Source organism: Hemitrygon akajei, chromosome 9, assembly GCF_048418815.1.
Source record: "Hemitrygon akajei chromosome 9, sHemAka1.3, whole genome shotgun sequence".
Lineage (NCBI taxonomy): Eukaryota > Metazoa > Chordata > Chondrichthyes > Myliobatiformes > Dasyatidae > Hemitrygon > Hemitrygon akajei.
Genome location: NC_133132.1, coordinates 173,393,422 through 173,408,232, shown reverse-complemented (window position 1 = coordinate 173,408,232; position 14,811 = coordinate 173,393,422). Strand labels below are relative to the sequence as shown.

The window sequence follows — 14,811 nt, the reverse complement described above, 5'->3', positions numbered from 1 at the left end:
TAATTACAAAATTGCTATCATCAAATAGAACACAAATTGTGGAGCAACACACTCACAAAATACTGGAGGAACTCAGTAGGTCAGGCAGCATCTATGGAAAGGTGACACCCTCCATCACTACTAGAAAGGAAGTGGGAGAAAACCAGAATAAGAAGGGGGGAAGAGAGAGGGAAGAAGGAAAAGTTAAAAGATGATAGCTGAACCCTGGTGGGGGAAGGATGAAGTAAGAAGTTGAGAGTTGATAGGTGAAAAGGGAAAGGAATATTTTCCTTAGGAAGAGAGTGGACCATGGAAGAAAGGGAAGGGAGTGGCACCAGGGATGGAAGGGAAGGGAGTGGCACCAGGGATGGAAGAAGATGGAAGAGGAAGGGGAAAAATTATCAGAAGTTGGAGAAATTGATGTTTGTGTCATAACTGAAGACTACCAAGATGGAACAGGAGAAAAGGAAACAGGGATGGTAGTTTGCCTCCCAGATGCAAGGGACTGTGTTGTTTCTGAATGCGTCCACAATATCCTGAAAAGGGAGGGTAAGCAGCCAGAAGTCATGGTACATATTGGTACCAATGACAGAGGTAGAAAAAGTGAGGAAGTTCCAAAAACAGAATACTAGCAGTTAAGAAGGAAGCTGAGAAGCAGGACCTCAAGGGAAGTAACCTCGGGATTGCTGCCTGTGCCACACGACAGTGAGGATAGGAATAGAATGAGGTGGCAGATAAATGTGTGGCTGAAGAATTGAAGGAGGGGCCAGGGATTCAGATTTCTGGATAATTGGGACCTCTTCTGGGGCAGGTGGGACCTGTACAAAGAGATGGGTTGCATTTGAATCCGAGGAGAACCAATATTCTTGCGGGCATATTTACTTGGGTTGTTGGGAGTGGTTTAAACTACTATGACAGGGGGATGGGAACCAGGATGATGGAGCTGAGGATGAGCCAGCAGGTTTACAAGTAGATGATGGGTGTAACATGAATGTAAGGAAGGAGAAGCCAATGATTGGCTACAAATCATTTAACACCATCCAGCCCAAGATCTTAAGGCACAAACTAACGGAGATGGGAGTAGTCTCTCACATGGTGGATTGGATAGTGGACTACTTGACAGATAGACCTCAATATGTGCGGTTGGGAGACTGTAGGTCTGACACGGTGGTCAGCAGCACAGGAGCGCCGCAGGGAACCGTACTCTCTCCGGTCCTGTTCACCCTGTACACATCAGACTTCCAATATAACTCGGAGTCCTGCCATGTGCAGAAGTTCGCTGATGACACGGCCATAGTGGGGTGTGTCAGGAATGGACAGGAGGAGGAGTATAGGAAACTGATACAGGACTTTGTGATATGGTGCAACTCAAACTACCTGCGTCTCAATATCACCAAGACCAAGGAGATGGTGGTGGACTTTAGGAGATCTAGGCCTCATATGGAGCCAGTGATCATTAATGGAGAATGTGTGGAGCAGGTTAAGACCTACAAGTATCTGGGAGTACAGTTAGACGAGAAGCTAGACTGGACTGCCAACACAGATGCCTTGTGCAGGAAGGCACAGAGTCGACTGTACTTCCTTAGAAGGTTGGCGTCATTCAATGTCTGTAGTGAGATGCTGAAGATGTTCTATAGGTCAGTTGTGGAGAGCGCCCTCTTCTTTGTGGTGGCGTGTTGGGGAGGAAGCATTAAGAAGAGGGACGCCTCACGTCTTAATAAGCTGGTAAGGAAGGCGGGCTCTGTCGTGGGCAAAGTACTGGAGAGTTTAACATCGGTAGCTGAGCGAAGGGCGCTGAGTAGGCTACGGTCAATTATGGATAACTCTGAACATCCTCTACATAGCACCATCCAGAGACAGAGAAGCAGTTTCAGCGACAGGTTACTGTCGATGCAATGCTCCTCAGACAGGATGAAGAGGTCAATACTCCCCAATGCCATTAGGCTTTACAATTCAACCGCCAGGACTTAAGAACTTTTTAAAAGCTATTATTAATGCTTTTTGAGATAGTGATTTAGATGCATATCATATTTTTTTACTGAGTTAAGTATTGTATGTAATTAGTTTTGCTACAACAAGTGTATGGGACATTGGAAAAAAGTTGAATTTCCCCATGGGGATGAATAAAGTATCTATCTATCTATCTATCTATCTATCTATCTATCTATCTATCTATCTATCTATCTATCTATCTATCTATCTATCTATCTAAATGCAGACAGAGCAACGAGTTAAATTGTATCACAGGGGCAAAATTCAAAATGGTGAAGAATGCAGGACTGAAGGTGCTGTTTTAAATGCACATAGCATTCAGAATAAGGTGGACGAATTTGTGGTGCAATTAGAGATTGGTTGGTATGGGCATCACTGAGTCGTGGCTGAAAGAAGGTCATAGAAAGAAGGGCGAACATAAGTGGAGATGTGGAGAAAGCGAACCAGCTGAACAACTTCTTCAACAGGTTCGACAGCTCAATCTCATCCTCACCGCAGAAATCCACACCAGGCTTACTTCCCTCACAGGAAAATAGCCACTCACAGGAGACCTTGCCCACGCCCAGGATTACGGCTGCTCAGGTGGAAGGTCAACTGAGGAAGATCTGTACCAGCAAGGCGGCTGGACCGGATGGAGTTTCCCCACGATTACTGAGGGCCTGTGCGACTGAGCTGGGAGAACCACTACAGCGCATCTTCAACATGAGCCTGGAGCAGAGAAGAGTACCCAGACAGTGGAAAACATCCTGTATTGTCCCGGTACCGAAGAAACCACAACCAAAGGAGTTGAATGACTTCAGACCTGTTGCCTTGACGTCGCACGTGATGAAGACCATGGAGCGGCTGATAATACAGAATCTGAGGCCACAAACCAGGCACGCCCAGGATCCTCTTCAGTTTGCGTATAAGGAGAAGGTGGGAGTGGAGGATGCTATCACGTATTTGCTGCACAAATCACTCTCTCACCTAGATGGGGTCAGTTGTGCTGTGAGGATTACATTCCTTGACTTCTCTAGTGCCTTTAACACCATCCAGCCCAAGATCTTAAGGCACAAACTAACGGAGATGGGAGTAGACTCTCACATGGTGGATTGGATAGTGGACTACTTGACAGATAGACCTCAGTATGTGCGGTTGGGAGACTGTAGGTCTGACATGGTGGTCAGCAGCACAGGGGCGCCGCAGGGAACCGTACTCTCTCCGGTCCTGTTCACCCTGTACACATCAGACTTCCAATATAACTCAGAGTCCTGCCATGTGCAGAAGTTCGCTGATGACACGGCCATAGTGGGGTGTGTCAGGAATGGACAGGAGGAGGAGTATAGGAAACTGATACAGGACTTAGTGATATGGTGCAACTCAAACTACCTGCGTCTCAATATCACCAAGACCAAGGAGATGGTGGTGGAGTTTAGGAGATCTAGGCCTCATATGGAGCCAGTGATCATTAATGGAGAATGTGTGGAGCAGGTTAAGACCTACAAGTATCTGGGAGTACAGTTAGACGAGAAGCTAGACTGGACTGCCAACACAGATGCCTTGTGCAGGAAGGCACAGAGTCGACTGTACTTCCTAAGAAGGTTGGCGTCATTCAATGTCTGTAGTGAGATGCTGAAGATGTTCTATAGGTCAGTTGTGGAGAGCGCCCTCTTCTTTGTGGTGGCGTGTTGGGGAGGAAGCATTAAGAAGAGGGACGCCTCACGTCTTAATAAGCTGGTAAGGAAGGCGGGCTCTGTCGTGGGCAAAGTACTGGAGAGTTTAACATCGGTAGCTGAGCGAAGGGCGCTGAGTAGGCTACGGTCAATTATGGATAACTCTGAACATCCTCTACATAGCACCATCCAGAGACAGAGAAGCAGTTTCAGCGACAGGTTACTGTCGATGCAATTCTCCTCAGACAGGATGAAGAGGTCAATACTCCCTAATGCCATTAGGCTTTACAATTCTACCGCCAGGACTTAAGAACTTTTTAAAAGCTATTATTAATGCTTTTTGAGATAGTGATTTAGATGCATATCATATTTTTTACTGAGTTAAGTATTGTATGTAATTAGTTTTGCTACAACAAGTGTATGGGACATTGGAAAAAAGTTGAATTTCCCCATGGGGATGAATAAAGTATCTATCTATCTATCTATCTATCTATCTATCTATCTATCTATCTATCTATCTATCTATCTATCTATCTATCTATCTAGTTGGGAGCTTAACATCAAAAGATACACTTTGTATTGAAAGGACAGGCAGGAAAGCATAGGCGGTGGTGTGGCTCTGTTGGTGAGAGATGGAATTACATCTTTAGAAAGAGGTGACATAGGGTCAGAGAATGTTGAATCTCTGTGGATGGAGTTAAGGAACTGCAAGGGTTTTAAAAAAACTATTATGGAAATCAGTTATAGGCCTCTGGATAGTAGCCAAAATGTGGGGTTGAGATTGTAAAGGGAGCTAGCTGAAAAGGCATGTAATAAGGGTAATGTCACAATTGTAATGGGGGATTTCCATATGTAAGGGGATTGGGAAAATCAGGTTGGTGTCAGATTGCAAGAAAGGAAATTTGTTGAATGCCAATGAGATGACTTTTTAGAGCATCTTGTGCTTGAGCCTACTCAGGGAAAGGCTATCTTAGATTGGATGTTGTGTAATAATCCTGATTTTATTAGTCAGCTTAATGTAAATGTACCCTCAGGAGGCAGTGATCATAATATTCTTGAATTCATACAGCAATCTGAGAGGGAGAAGCATAAGTCACATGTATCAGTATCACAATGGAATAAAGGGAATTACAGAGGCATGAGAGAGGAGCTTGCCTCAGGTGGAGTTGGAGGAGAATACTGGCAGGGATGAAAGCAGAGCAGAGTAAGGAGGATTTTTTGTAGCTAGTTGATAAATTCCTGATTGGTTGGGGCATCAAGGGATAAGGTGAGAGGCCAGGTGTATGGGGTTGAATGGGATCCAGGATCAGCCTTGATGAAATGGTGGAATTGACTCGATGGGCTGAATGGCCTAATTTTGCTCCTGTGTCTTATGGTCTAATATGAGGTGTTACTCCTCCATCCTGAGGGTGGCCTTACCATAGCAGAAGAGAAGACCATGGACCGATGTGTTAGAATAGGAACGGGAACTAAAATGGTTAGCCACCAGGAAATTCTTTTTGCAGATTGAGCTGAGGTGTCTGACAGAGTGAACCCCAATCTATGTTGGGTCCTACCAATGTAGGGGAAGCCACATCAGGAGCACCAGATACAATAGACAACCCCTACAGATTTCCGGGTGAAGTGTTGCCTCACCTGGAAGGACTGTTTGGGGCCCTGAATGGAGGTGAGGGAGGAGGTGAATGGGTAGGTGGAGTACTTTGGCCACTTGCAGGGATAAATGCCAGAAGGGAGATTGGTGGGGAGGGACAAATGGACAAGGGAATCACAGAGAGTGTGATCCCTAGGGAAAGTGGAGCGTGAGGGAGGGTCAAAGGTGTGTTTGGTGTAGAATCACATTGGAGATGGTGAAAGTTGTGGAGAATGATGTGTTGGATGCAGAGGGTCATGGGGTAGTGGGAGGTGAAACTCTAATCACTGTTAAGGCGGCAGGATGATGGGATGAGGGCAGATGTCTGCAAAATGGAGGCGTGGGTGAGGACAGCATCAATGGTGAAGATGGGGAAGTCCCATCCTTGGAAGGAGGAGGACATCTCCAATGTCCTGGAATGGAAAGCAACATCCTGGGACCTGATCTGGTGGAGATGAGGGAGCCAAGGAAAGGGACTGGAGACAGGGTGAGAAAAGGTATAGTCAACATAGCTGTGGGTTTATTACAAATATCGGTGTACAGTTTGTGTGTAGTGATGTAGACAGAGAGGTTGAGAAAGAGGAGGGAAGTGTCTGTTGGAGTATAAAGTGAATACAGTGGTCATAGTGTTTCAACACCGAGGTCGTGATTTGATTTGTGCAGGGTGGTTCATGAACTGAATGGGAGAGTTTCCAAACCCGGCCTCCCGCCCGACGGGAGCCGGGAGAAGGGGGAAGATCTGCTCCTGAACCCGGTGGTGAGGGTCTTTAGTCTGCTGTCCCTCAGCCGGGAGAAGGGGAAGAGCGGCTCCTGAACCCGGTGGTGAGGGTCTTTAGTCTGCTGTCCCTCAGCCGGGAGAAGGGGAAGAGCGGCTCCTGAACCCGGTGGTGAGGGTCTTTACTCTGCTCTCCCTCAGCCGGGAGAAGGGGAAGAGCGGCTCCTGAACCCGGTGGTGAGGGTCTTTAGTCTGCTGTCCCTCAGCCGGGAGAAGGGGGAAGATCTGCTCCTGAACCCGGTGGTGAGGGTCTTTACTCTGCTCTCCCTCAGCCGGGAGAAGGGGAAGAGCGGCTCCTGAACCCGGTGGTGAGGGTCTTTAGTCTGCTGTCCCTCAGCCGGGAGAAGGGGAAGAGCGGCTCCTGAACCCGGTGGTGAGGGTCTTTACTCTGCTGTCCCTCAGCCGGGAGAAGGGGAGAGCGGCTCCTGAACCCGGTGGTGAGGGTCTTTAGTCTGCTGTCCCTCAGCCGGGAGAAGGGGAAGAGCGGCTCCTGAACCCGGTGGTGAGGATCTTTAGTCTGCTGTCCCTCAGCCGGGAGAAGGGGAAGAGCGGCTCCTGAACCCGGTGGTGAGGGTCTTTACTCTGCTGTCCCTCATCCGGGAGAAGGGGAAGATCTGCTCCTGAACCCGGTGGTGAGGGTCTTTAGTCTGCTGTCCCTCAGCCGGGAGAAGGGGAAGATCTGCTCCTGAACCCGGTGGTGAGGGTCTTTACTCTGCTGTCCCTCAGCCGGGAGAAGGGGAAGATCTGCTCCTGAACCCGGTGGTGAGGGTCTTTACTCTGCTGTCCCTCAGCCGGGAGAAGGGGAAGAGCGGCTCCTGAACCCGGTGGTGAGGGTCTTTACTCTGCTGTCCCTCCCTCAGCCGGGAGAAGGGGAAGAGCGGCTCCTGAACCCGGTGGTGAGGGTCTTTACTCTGCTGTCCCTCCCTCAGCCGGGAGAAGGGGAAGAGCGGCTCCTGAACCCGGTGGTGAGGGTCTTTAGTCTGCTGTCCCTCCCTCAGCCGGGAGAAGGGGAAGAGCGGCTCCTGAACCCGGTGGTGAGGGTCTTTACTCTGCTGTCCCTCCCTCAGCCGGGAGAAGGGGAAGAGCGGCTCCTGAACCCGGTGGTGAGGGTCTTTAGTCTGCTGTCCCTCAGCCGGGAGAAGGGGAAGAGCGGCTCCTGAACCCGGTGGTGAGGGTCTTTAGTCTGCTGTCTCTCCCTCAGCCGGGAGAAGGGGAGAGCGGCTCCTGAACCCGGTGGTGAGGGTCTTTACTCTGCTGTCCCTCCCTCAGCCGGGAGAAGGGGAAGATCTGCTCCTGAACCCGGTGGTGAGGGTCTTTACTCTGCTGTCCCTCAGCCGGGAGAAGGAGAAGATCTGCTCCTGAACCCGGTGGTGAGGGTCTTTACTCTGCTGTCCCTCCCGCCCGACGGGAGCCGGGAGAAGGGGAAGAGCGGCTCCTGACGGCAGCTGCGGGAAGATGACCGAGAGGCGGAGCGGATCGCATGACGCCAGGGGCCCGGGTGTTGCGCCCGCGGAGGGGCGGCCGCCTGACACGTGACGGCGGCGGCGGCGCAGCGACGCGGATACAGTGTATCCAACCCCGGGCAAAGTGTATCCGAGACACAGCGTGGGGCAAGTCGGCGGCCGCTTTTCTGTCACCGCCACCGTCTTCTCCCCTGCCGGCCGATTCTCCCATCTGATGCGAAGCCGCGCCGGGGATGGCTCCGTTCACGAGCGACGGGCAGAGGAATGGTTGATGAGGCGGGTGAAAGTTAGCCCCGATCCGGTAAGGCAGCGCTTTCCCAGCCGAGCACTGGATGCTCGCCACCCGCGCTCCGGCTCCGGCTCCGGCTCCGCTCGCTTTTGGATAAATAAAGCATTAATACTATGCTTCAAGTTTCTTTGCAAAGTAAAGTAAAATCAAATCAAAAAAGGAGCTGGGATCGGGGTTTATATTGCCCCCCGTTTGCAAACCCCCTCGATTCCAATTATTAGTGTTAACTATTTTTAATATTTTACCATTTAATGTATTACTGTACTGTGGCAAAACAACGAGAGACGAAGTGATAAACACAAGAGATTCTGCAGCTGCTGGAGCAACATGCCAAATGCTGGAGGAACTCAGCAGGTCGGGGTTTTAATGAAGGGTCTCGGCCCGAAACGTCTCTATTCCTCTCAATTGATGCTGCCTGACCTGCTGAGTTCCTCCAGCATTTTTGTGTTACTCGAGATACGAAGTGATTTACGTTTGATGAAGAAATTGGTCCTGTGTGGGGTTAGTAACCTAATACTTCGATTTGCGTGCTTTAATGGCATAAAATAGCGTAATCAAAATCCACAGATGCTATAATTGCAACTGTTGATTTTTTTAATGCCTACATGAGTAACTCAAATTATGCTTTCGTAAAGATACATGTTAGTTAATACTGATGACGTGAGTTGAAACGCTGCATTTAAGAAAGCATGAGTGGAAATCAGGCATTTTATTTGCAGATTTGCGATGTTTCAAAGTAAATGACATCCAAGTAACACAAGATCGCTCCTTTGTAGAGTGCTTAATGAAAAATGCTGTGGAATATCTTCATGGGATTGATATCTGGAATATTTTTAAAATTCTGTTTCTGATGTATCTAAAATTGGAATGATTTCAGCTTGAAAGATGCACACTCAATGTTTTAGGAGCAGTTTCTTCCCCTCCTCCATCAGCTCCATGAACTCCCTCACTAACCTCTCTTCTACACTATTTATTATTGTAGTTTTTAGTAACTGAAATAACCATGTTACAACAGTGGTGTGCTGAAGTGGATGAGCTGCAACAGAGTACACCCATAGCCACATGTTCCTCCTCTGCCTAACCAAGTGGCCCTGAGTGTATTGTTTGTTTATTGAGATACAGTGCAGAACAGGCCCTACCGGAGCCAGCTGCCCTGGAACAACCCCCCCCCCCCCCCCCCCCACCCCTGATTTAACCCTGGTCTAATCATGGGACATTTACAAATTAACCTACCAACCGGTAGGTCTTTGGACTGTGGGAGAAAACCAGAGCTGCCACGTGGTCACATGGGGAGAGTGTCCAGGCAGCGGTGGGAATTGAGCCCCGGTCGTCTGTGCTAACCACTACACCGCCGTGCTGCTGTCTCCGTTCACTACTCTGGATTCACTTTCCTACAGGCAGTCAGAGCAGTGTCCGTCAGTGATGATAAATCTGATTCTGATTCAGTCAGTTGGAACTCCGGACGGAGATGAGGGGTACCGGTAAGAATGCGTGGGATTTACTGCAGGGTGGGAAGACGATTGGCAGCCCTGCAATTGTTGAAGTTGAGCTTGGGAGCCATGCATGACAAGTACTGGAAAAGGCATGGATGAGAGTTTCAGTCACGTGGGAGAAGCAGGAGCAGTGTTTCAGATGTGGAGCATGCAGTGATAAGTGACTACTGTTGCATGGTTTGAAGTTCAACACAGCATGCAGCTTCAGTGTTTATCAGAGTTTGTCAGACAAGCTGAAGGAATACGGCTGTATTAGCTGGGTGGGTGAGTTTCTGCTGCTGTTCTGAGGATTGATTATATTTCGGTGCAAGAGTCTTGGGTGATCAGAAACGGGTTTAATATCACCGGCATATGTTGTTTTGTGGCAGCAGCATAAAGCAGTGTGTAATAATAAAATAAAAACTGTAAATTACAGTAAGAGATATGTATTAACAGTTAAATATGTACTGCAAGAAGAGAACAAAAAAATAATGAGGTAATGTACGTGGGTTTTTGTCCATTCGGAAATCTGATGAGGGAGGGGAAGAAGCTGTTCCTGAAAAGTTGAGTGTATGTCTTCAGGCTCCTGTACCTCCTTGATGGTAGCAATGAAAAGAGGGCCTGGGTGATGGGGATCCTTAATGATGGATGGCATTGTCTTTTAAAAGTGTTCTCATTGCTGGGGAGACTAGTGCCCATGGTGGAACCGACTGGGTTTACCACTTACTGCGGCTTTTGCCAATCCTCTGCAGTGGCCCCTCCGTATCGGATGGTGATGCAGCCAGTGCCAGTGCTCTTAATGATCCATGGTATTTAACTCAGTTACAGACACCATGGAGTCAAGGTTGGTAGTGAAGATGTAGATGCCCTGAAAAAGGAGCAGTGTTGTTAAACTAAGCTAGTTCCATCGTGGGCACCAGCCTCCCCATCATCAGGGACATCTTCAAAAGGTGATGCCTCAAAAAGCCAAGTATCCATCACTAAGGGCTCCCACCGCCCAGGACATGCCCTCTTCTTTTCATCGCTCTGCGTCTGTACTCGCTGGAATTTAGAAGACTGAGGGGGATCTCATTGAAATCTATCGAATATTGGAAGATCTGGGTAGTGTGGATGTGGAGAGGAAGTTTCTTATTCTGGGGAGCCTAGGACCAGAAGGTATAGCCTCAGAATACAAGAATGGAAATGAGGAGGGATTTCTTTAGCCAGAGGGTGGTGAATCTGTGGAATTTGTTACCACAGGTGGCTGTGGAGGCCCGGTCATTGAGTACAGTCGGCCCTGCTTATCCACGGATTCAACCAACTGCGGATTGGGAAAACCTGGACGTTCTCTCTCCAGCACTCGTTGCTTGAGCATGTACAGACTATTTTTTCTTGTCATTATTCCCTAAACAATACAGTATAACAACTATTTACATAGCATTTACATTGTATTAGTATTATAAGTAATCTAGAAATGACTTAGAAGTACAGGCAGTCCCCGGGTTATGAATGAGTTCCATTCCTGAGTCCGTCTTTAAGTCGGATTTGAAGTCGGAACAGGTACATCCGGTATTATTTAGCGTCAGTTAGTCAAACGTTTTTCTTAGTATATAGTACATATTTTACCTTTCTATGCATATAAAACACTTAAGAAACATACACATTTCAATAATTTAACCACTGCGTTTCTTATTAATAATTGTAGCTTTCATCGGGGCAGGGCCTTTCACATTCTCCATTAAAATTGTTCCGATCGTTGACCGACTGTAGCCTAACGCTTTTCCAATGACCGATGGCGTTTCATCTCTTTCCGATCGCTTTATTACTTCCACCTTATTTTCAATCACGATCGTGATTATTTTCGTGAACAGAAACACTGTGAATTCAGAGCTGCACCACCAGGTCCTAATGTCAACATGTTAAAAGGTCCGGGGTTCCGCTGGGTCCTGAAGACCACCGCACTGATACATGTTAAATAAGGGACTTGAGCATCCGCGAATTTTGGTATCTGCGGGGGGTCCTGGAACCAATTCCCCGCGGATAAGGAGGGCCGACTGTGTATTTAAAGCAGAAGATGATGGATTCTTAATTAGTAAGGGTGTTAACAGTTACGGGGAGACGGCAGGAGAATGGGGTTGAGAGGGGTAATAAAACGGCCATGATGTAATGGAGGAGTAGACGCTGGGTCAAATGGCCTAATTCTGCTCCTGTGTCTTGGGGTCTTATGGCCGATCTTGTAGAGGTATGTAAAATTACAAGATGCTCAGATAGGGCTGAAGTCTCAGAAACAAGAGGGCATACATGTAAGGTATGTGGAAAGAGTTTTAAACGGAAGTTGTGAAAAGTTTTTTTTACACATGGTGTGATTACCGGAACTTGTTACGAGAGTAGATGGAGGGGTAAGATATGTTTAAGAGACACTTTGATAGACATTTAAATAGGTAAGACGTAGAAGGATGTTGTCCTAGAGCCATGTTTCTGTAAGAACAAACATGCAACAGTCCTTATTTCACGCTGGGTCAACCGCAAACAAAGGCAGTCCAGCTTGTCTTCCAGAGGGCGAACACTGGGGAGCAGTACTGGTGTGAGAGCTGGCTCCACTGTTGGTGCTGCTGTCCCGTGTTCACTCCGTGGAAGAAAAGTTGGATCGAATTTGAATGCGGCTGACTCATACGCCTCTACGCCATCGATCTTTAGGCCCTGCCACTGAGGGACTTGTGCTAATGTTATTTTGTGACTCTATGGTGACTATCTGTGCTGTGTGTGACTGTACGTATTCACCCAGAGGGATGATGTTTCCTTTAGCTGTATAGATGTGTATGGTTTATTGACAATAAACATGAAATTAATATGAACCTAGAGTGAGCAAATAGGAAGGGTCTTGGCCCGAAACGTCGACAGTGCTTCTCCTTATAGATGCTGTGTTCCACCAGCATTTTGTGTGTTTTGTTTGAATTTCCAGCATCTGCAGATTTTCTCGTGTGAACAAATAGGGTTAGTATGGAGGGACAGAAAGGTCAACACAGATCTGAAGGGATGAAGGCGCTAATTCTGTGCTCACAACTTGAGCACTGTATCCTTTTCACAAAGCTTTGTGTCACCTGTCCTATTTGAATTGATGTTTTGTTATACTTGCCGATGCCTCTGTAGAATTACTTGTGTACTACAAACTGTGATGCTGAGCAAAAATAATACATACTAAAATACGGCTAATCATGTTAGATCTGTTTCAGACTCGAGTCCTTACTCAGTCATTCATTGAGTTTCTGCTCTGACTGTACCTCCAGGTTGCAGAACCTTTAGAGAGGGTGCGGAAGAGATTTGCCGGGATGCTGCCTTGATTAGAGAGCATGTCTTATGAGGATAGGTTTAGCGACTACAGCTTTTCCCTTTGAAGTGAAGAAGAATGAGAGGTGACTTGATAGAGGTGTACAATATAATCAGAGGCATAGATCATGTGGATGGTCAGAGACTTTTTCCCAAGAGCTAAAATGGCTAATATGAGCGGGCACCATTTTAAGGTAACTGGTAGAGATTATGGGGGGTGGGGCATGTCAGAGAGTGGTGGTGTGGAACACACTGCCAGGGGTGGTGATACAGGGAGATACATTAGAGGCATTTAAGAAATAGAGGAGTGGAGGGTTATGCAGAAGGAAACGGTTAGATTGATCTTAGAGTAGGTTAAAAGGCCAGCACAACACTGTGGGGCCGAAGGTCCTGGGTTGTGCTGTAATGTTCTATATTCTATGTCAAACACTCCCCATAGTTGTATGATTCTGAGCAAAACTGGTTGTGGCCTTTGGATTCCTGCAAGAGGCCCAGACGTGCCGTGGTTTGGTTTGTTTATCTAGCGACACAACGCGGAGTAGGCTTTTCTGGCCCTTTGAACCGTCCCGCACCAGCATCCCCCGAGAGCCCCGATTAACCCTAATTAGCATTAGGACAATTGGCAATGACCCACCCAGTACATCTTTGAACTGTGGGAGGACCCGAGAAAACACTTACGTTCCACAAAAAGGATGTACAGAGTCTATTTACAGAATCAAAGCCGGAACTCTGGAACACCCCGAGCTGTAACAGCTGACCGTCATGCTACCGCGGATATGGAGGCTTGCATGCCCCAGTAACCTGGAGAGCTGTGCTGGCTGGAGTCAGGGCTTTACGCTTCGGCTCTTGGTAGGAACGCCCATGCCATACAGGTCAAAGGGTAGAGACCAGACTAAGAGTGGCCCAGGTTCAGGGGTTCAGCTTAGGGCTAACACCCCTGACTGGTAAAACAAAACTGTTAAGGAAAGAGCGATAAAGAATCCTTCTGCGTCTGAGTGCAGTGGTATTCCTGAGTCTCCACTTAGGGCTTACATTGCTGACAGTAGAGAGAACTGAGAAGAAACCTCTGGCATGATGAAGGAAGACTTGCACGCCAACGGAGAGAGAGGACCTCCATCCCTGCCCTAAACACCAACGGCATAATGGCACGTAACATTTCTAGATTGAGAAGTTAAACTCTGCAACCTCGACACCGTTCAGAAGGTTGGTTATCCTAGAATTCTTGTTCAATGCTCAGCCTTTCAGTCAACATCAGTGGAAAACAATCAACCTGTTTTTGTGAACAGAAAAGCTGTCATACGATTGAGAAGCGTGACTCTTAATATGTTTAATTGTGCTACAGAAAGGGAAACTATTCTGTGGTTTTTCTTCAGCCGCTTATATATATACTCGAACATATTTGATAGAGATATGTAAAATTATGAATGGTATCGGTAGGGTAGACTTTTTACACTGAGCTTGGGCGAGATTATGCGGAAAAACCTTTTCACCCGGAGAGTGGTGGATATGTGGAATGCTCTGCCCCAGAAGGCAGTGGAGGCCAATTCTCTGGATGCATTCAGGAGAGAGTTAGATAGAGCTCTTATAGATAGCGGGGTCAAGGGATATAGGGAGAGGGCAGGAACGGGGTACTGATTGTGTATGATCAGCCATGATCACAGTGAATGGCGGTGCTGGCTAGAGGGGCTGAATGGCCTATTCCTGCACCTACTGTCTATTGTCTATTGTCTATTAGAACTAGAGGCCATATGCTAAGTGTAAAAGGTAAAATATTTAAGGGGAATGTAAGGGGGAAGTCCTTCACTGAGAGAGTTATGAGGGTACGGAACGAGCTGCCAGTGGTAGATGTGGGATCGATTGCAACATTTAAAAGAAATTTGGATCAGTACGTGGACGGGAGGGGTATGGATGGCTGTGGTCTGGGTGCAGGTTGATGGGTTTGAGTCGTGGGTTTGGCATGGACTAGATGGGGCGAAGGGTTTGTTTCTGTGTGCCAGTGTTCTATGACTCTATCACCATATTTCCTTACAGTGATAGTTTGCTTAAAGAAGCCGTGTTAATGTCCTTATCAACATGTGCTGTGTCATATGATGTGGGCGATCATGGTCTCATGACCATGATTGTTCTTGGCAAACTTTTCTACAGAAGATTGCCATGGCCCTCTTCTGGGCAGTGTCTTTACAAGACGGGTGACCCCAGCCATTATCAGTACTCTTCAGAGATTGTCTGCCTGGCATCAGTGGTCGCATAACC

At 47.6% G+C, this 14,811-nt stretch overlaps 1 protein-coding gene across 6 annotated transcripts in view; it reads left to right on the top strand.

The window, feature by feature from the left end:
• Positions 1–7,586: 7,586 nt before the first annotated feature.
• gpr63 (G protein-coupled receptor 63) overlaps positions 7,587–14,811 on the top strand; it is a 96,696-nt gene continuing 89,471 nt past the window's right edge. For all 6 annotated transcript variants that reach the window (XR_012100346.1, XR_012100345.1, XM_073057510.1 and 3 more), the window contains exon 1: positions 7,587–7,792. The gene's annotated coding sequence lies outside the window, so the exon portion shown is untranslated. The remainder of the gene's footprint in view (positions 7,793–14,811) is intronic.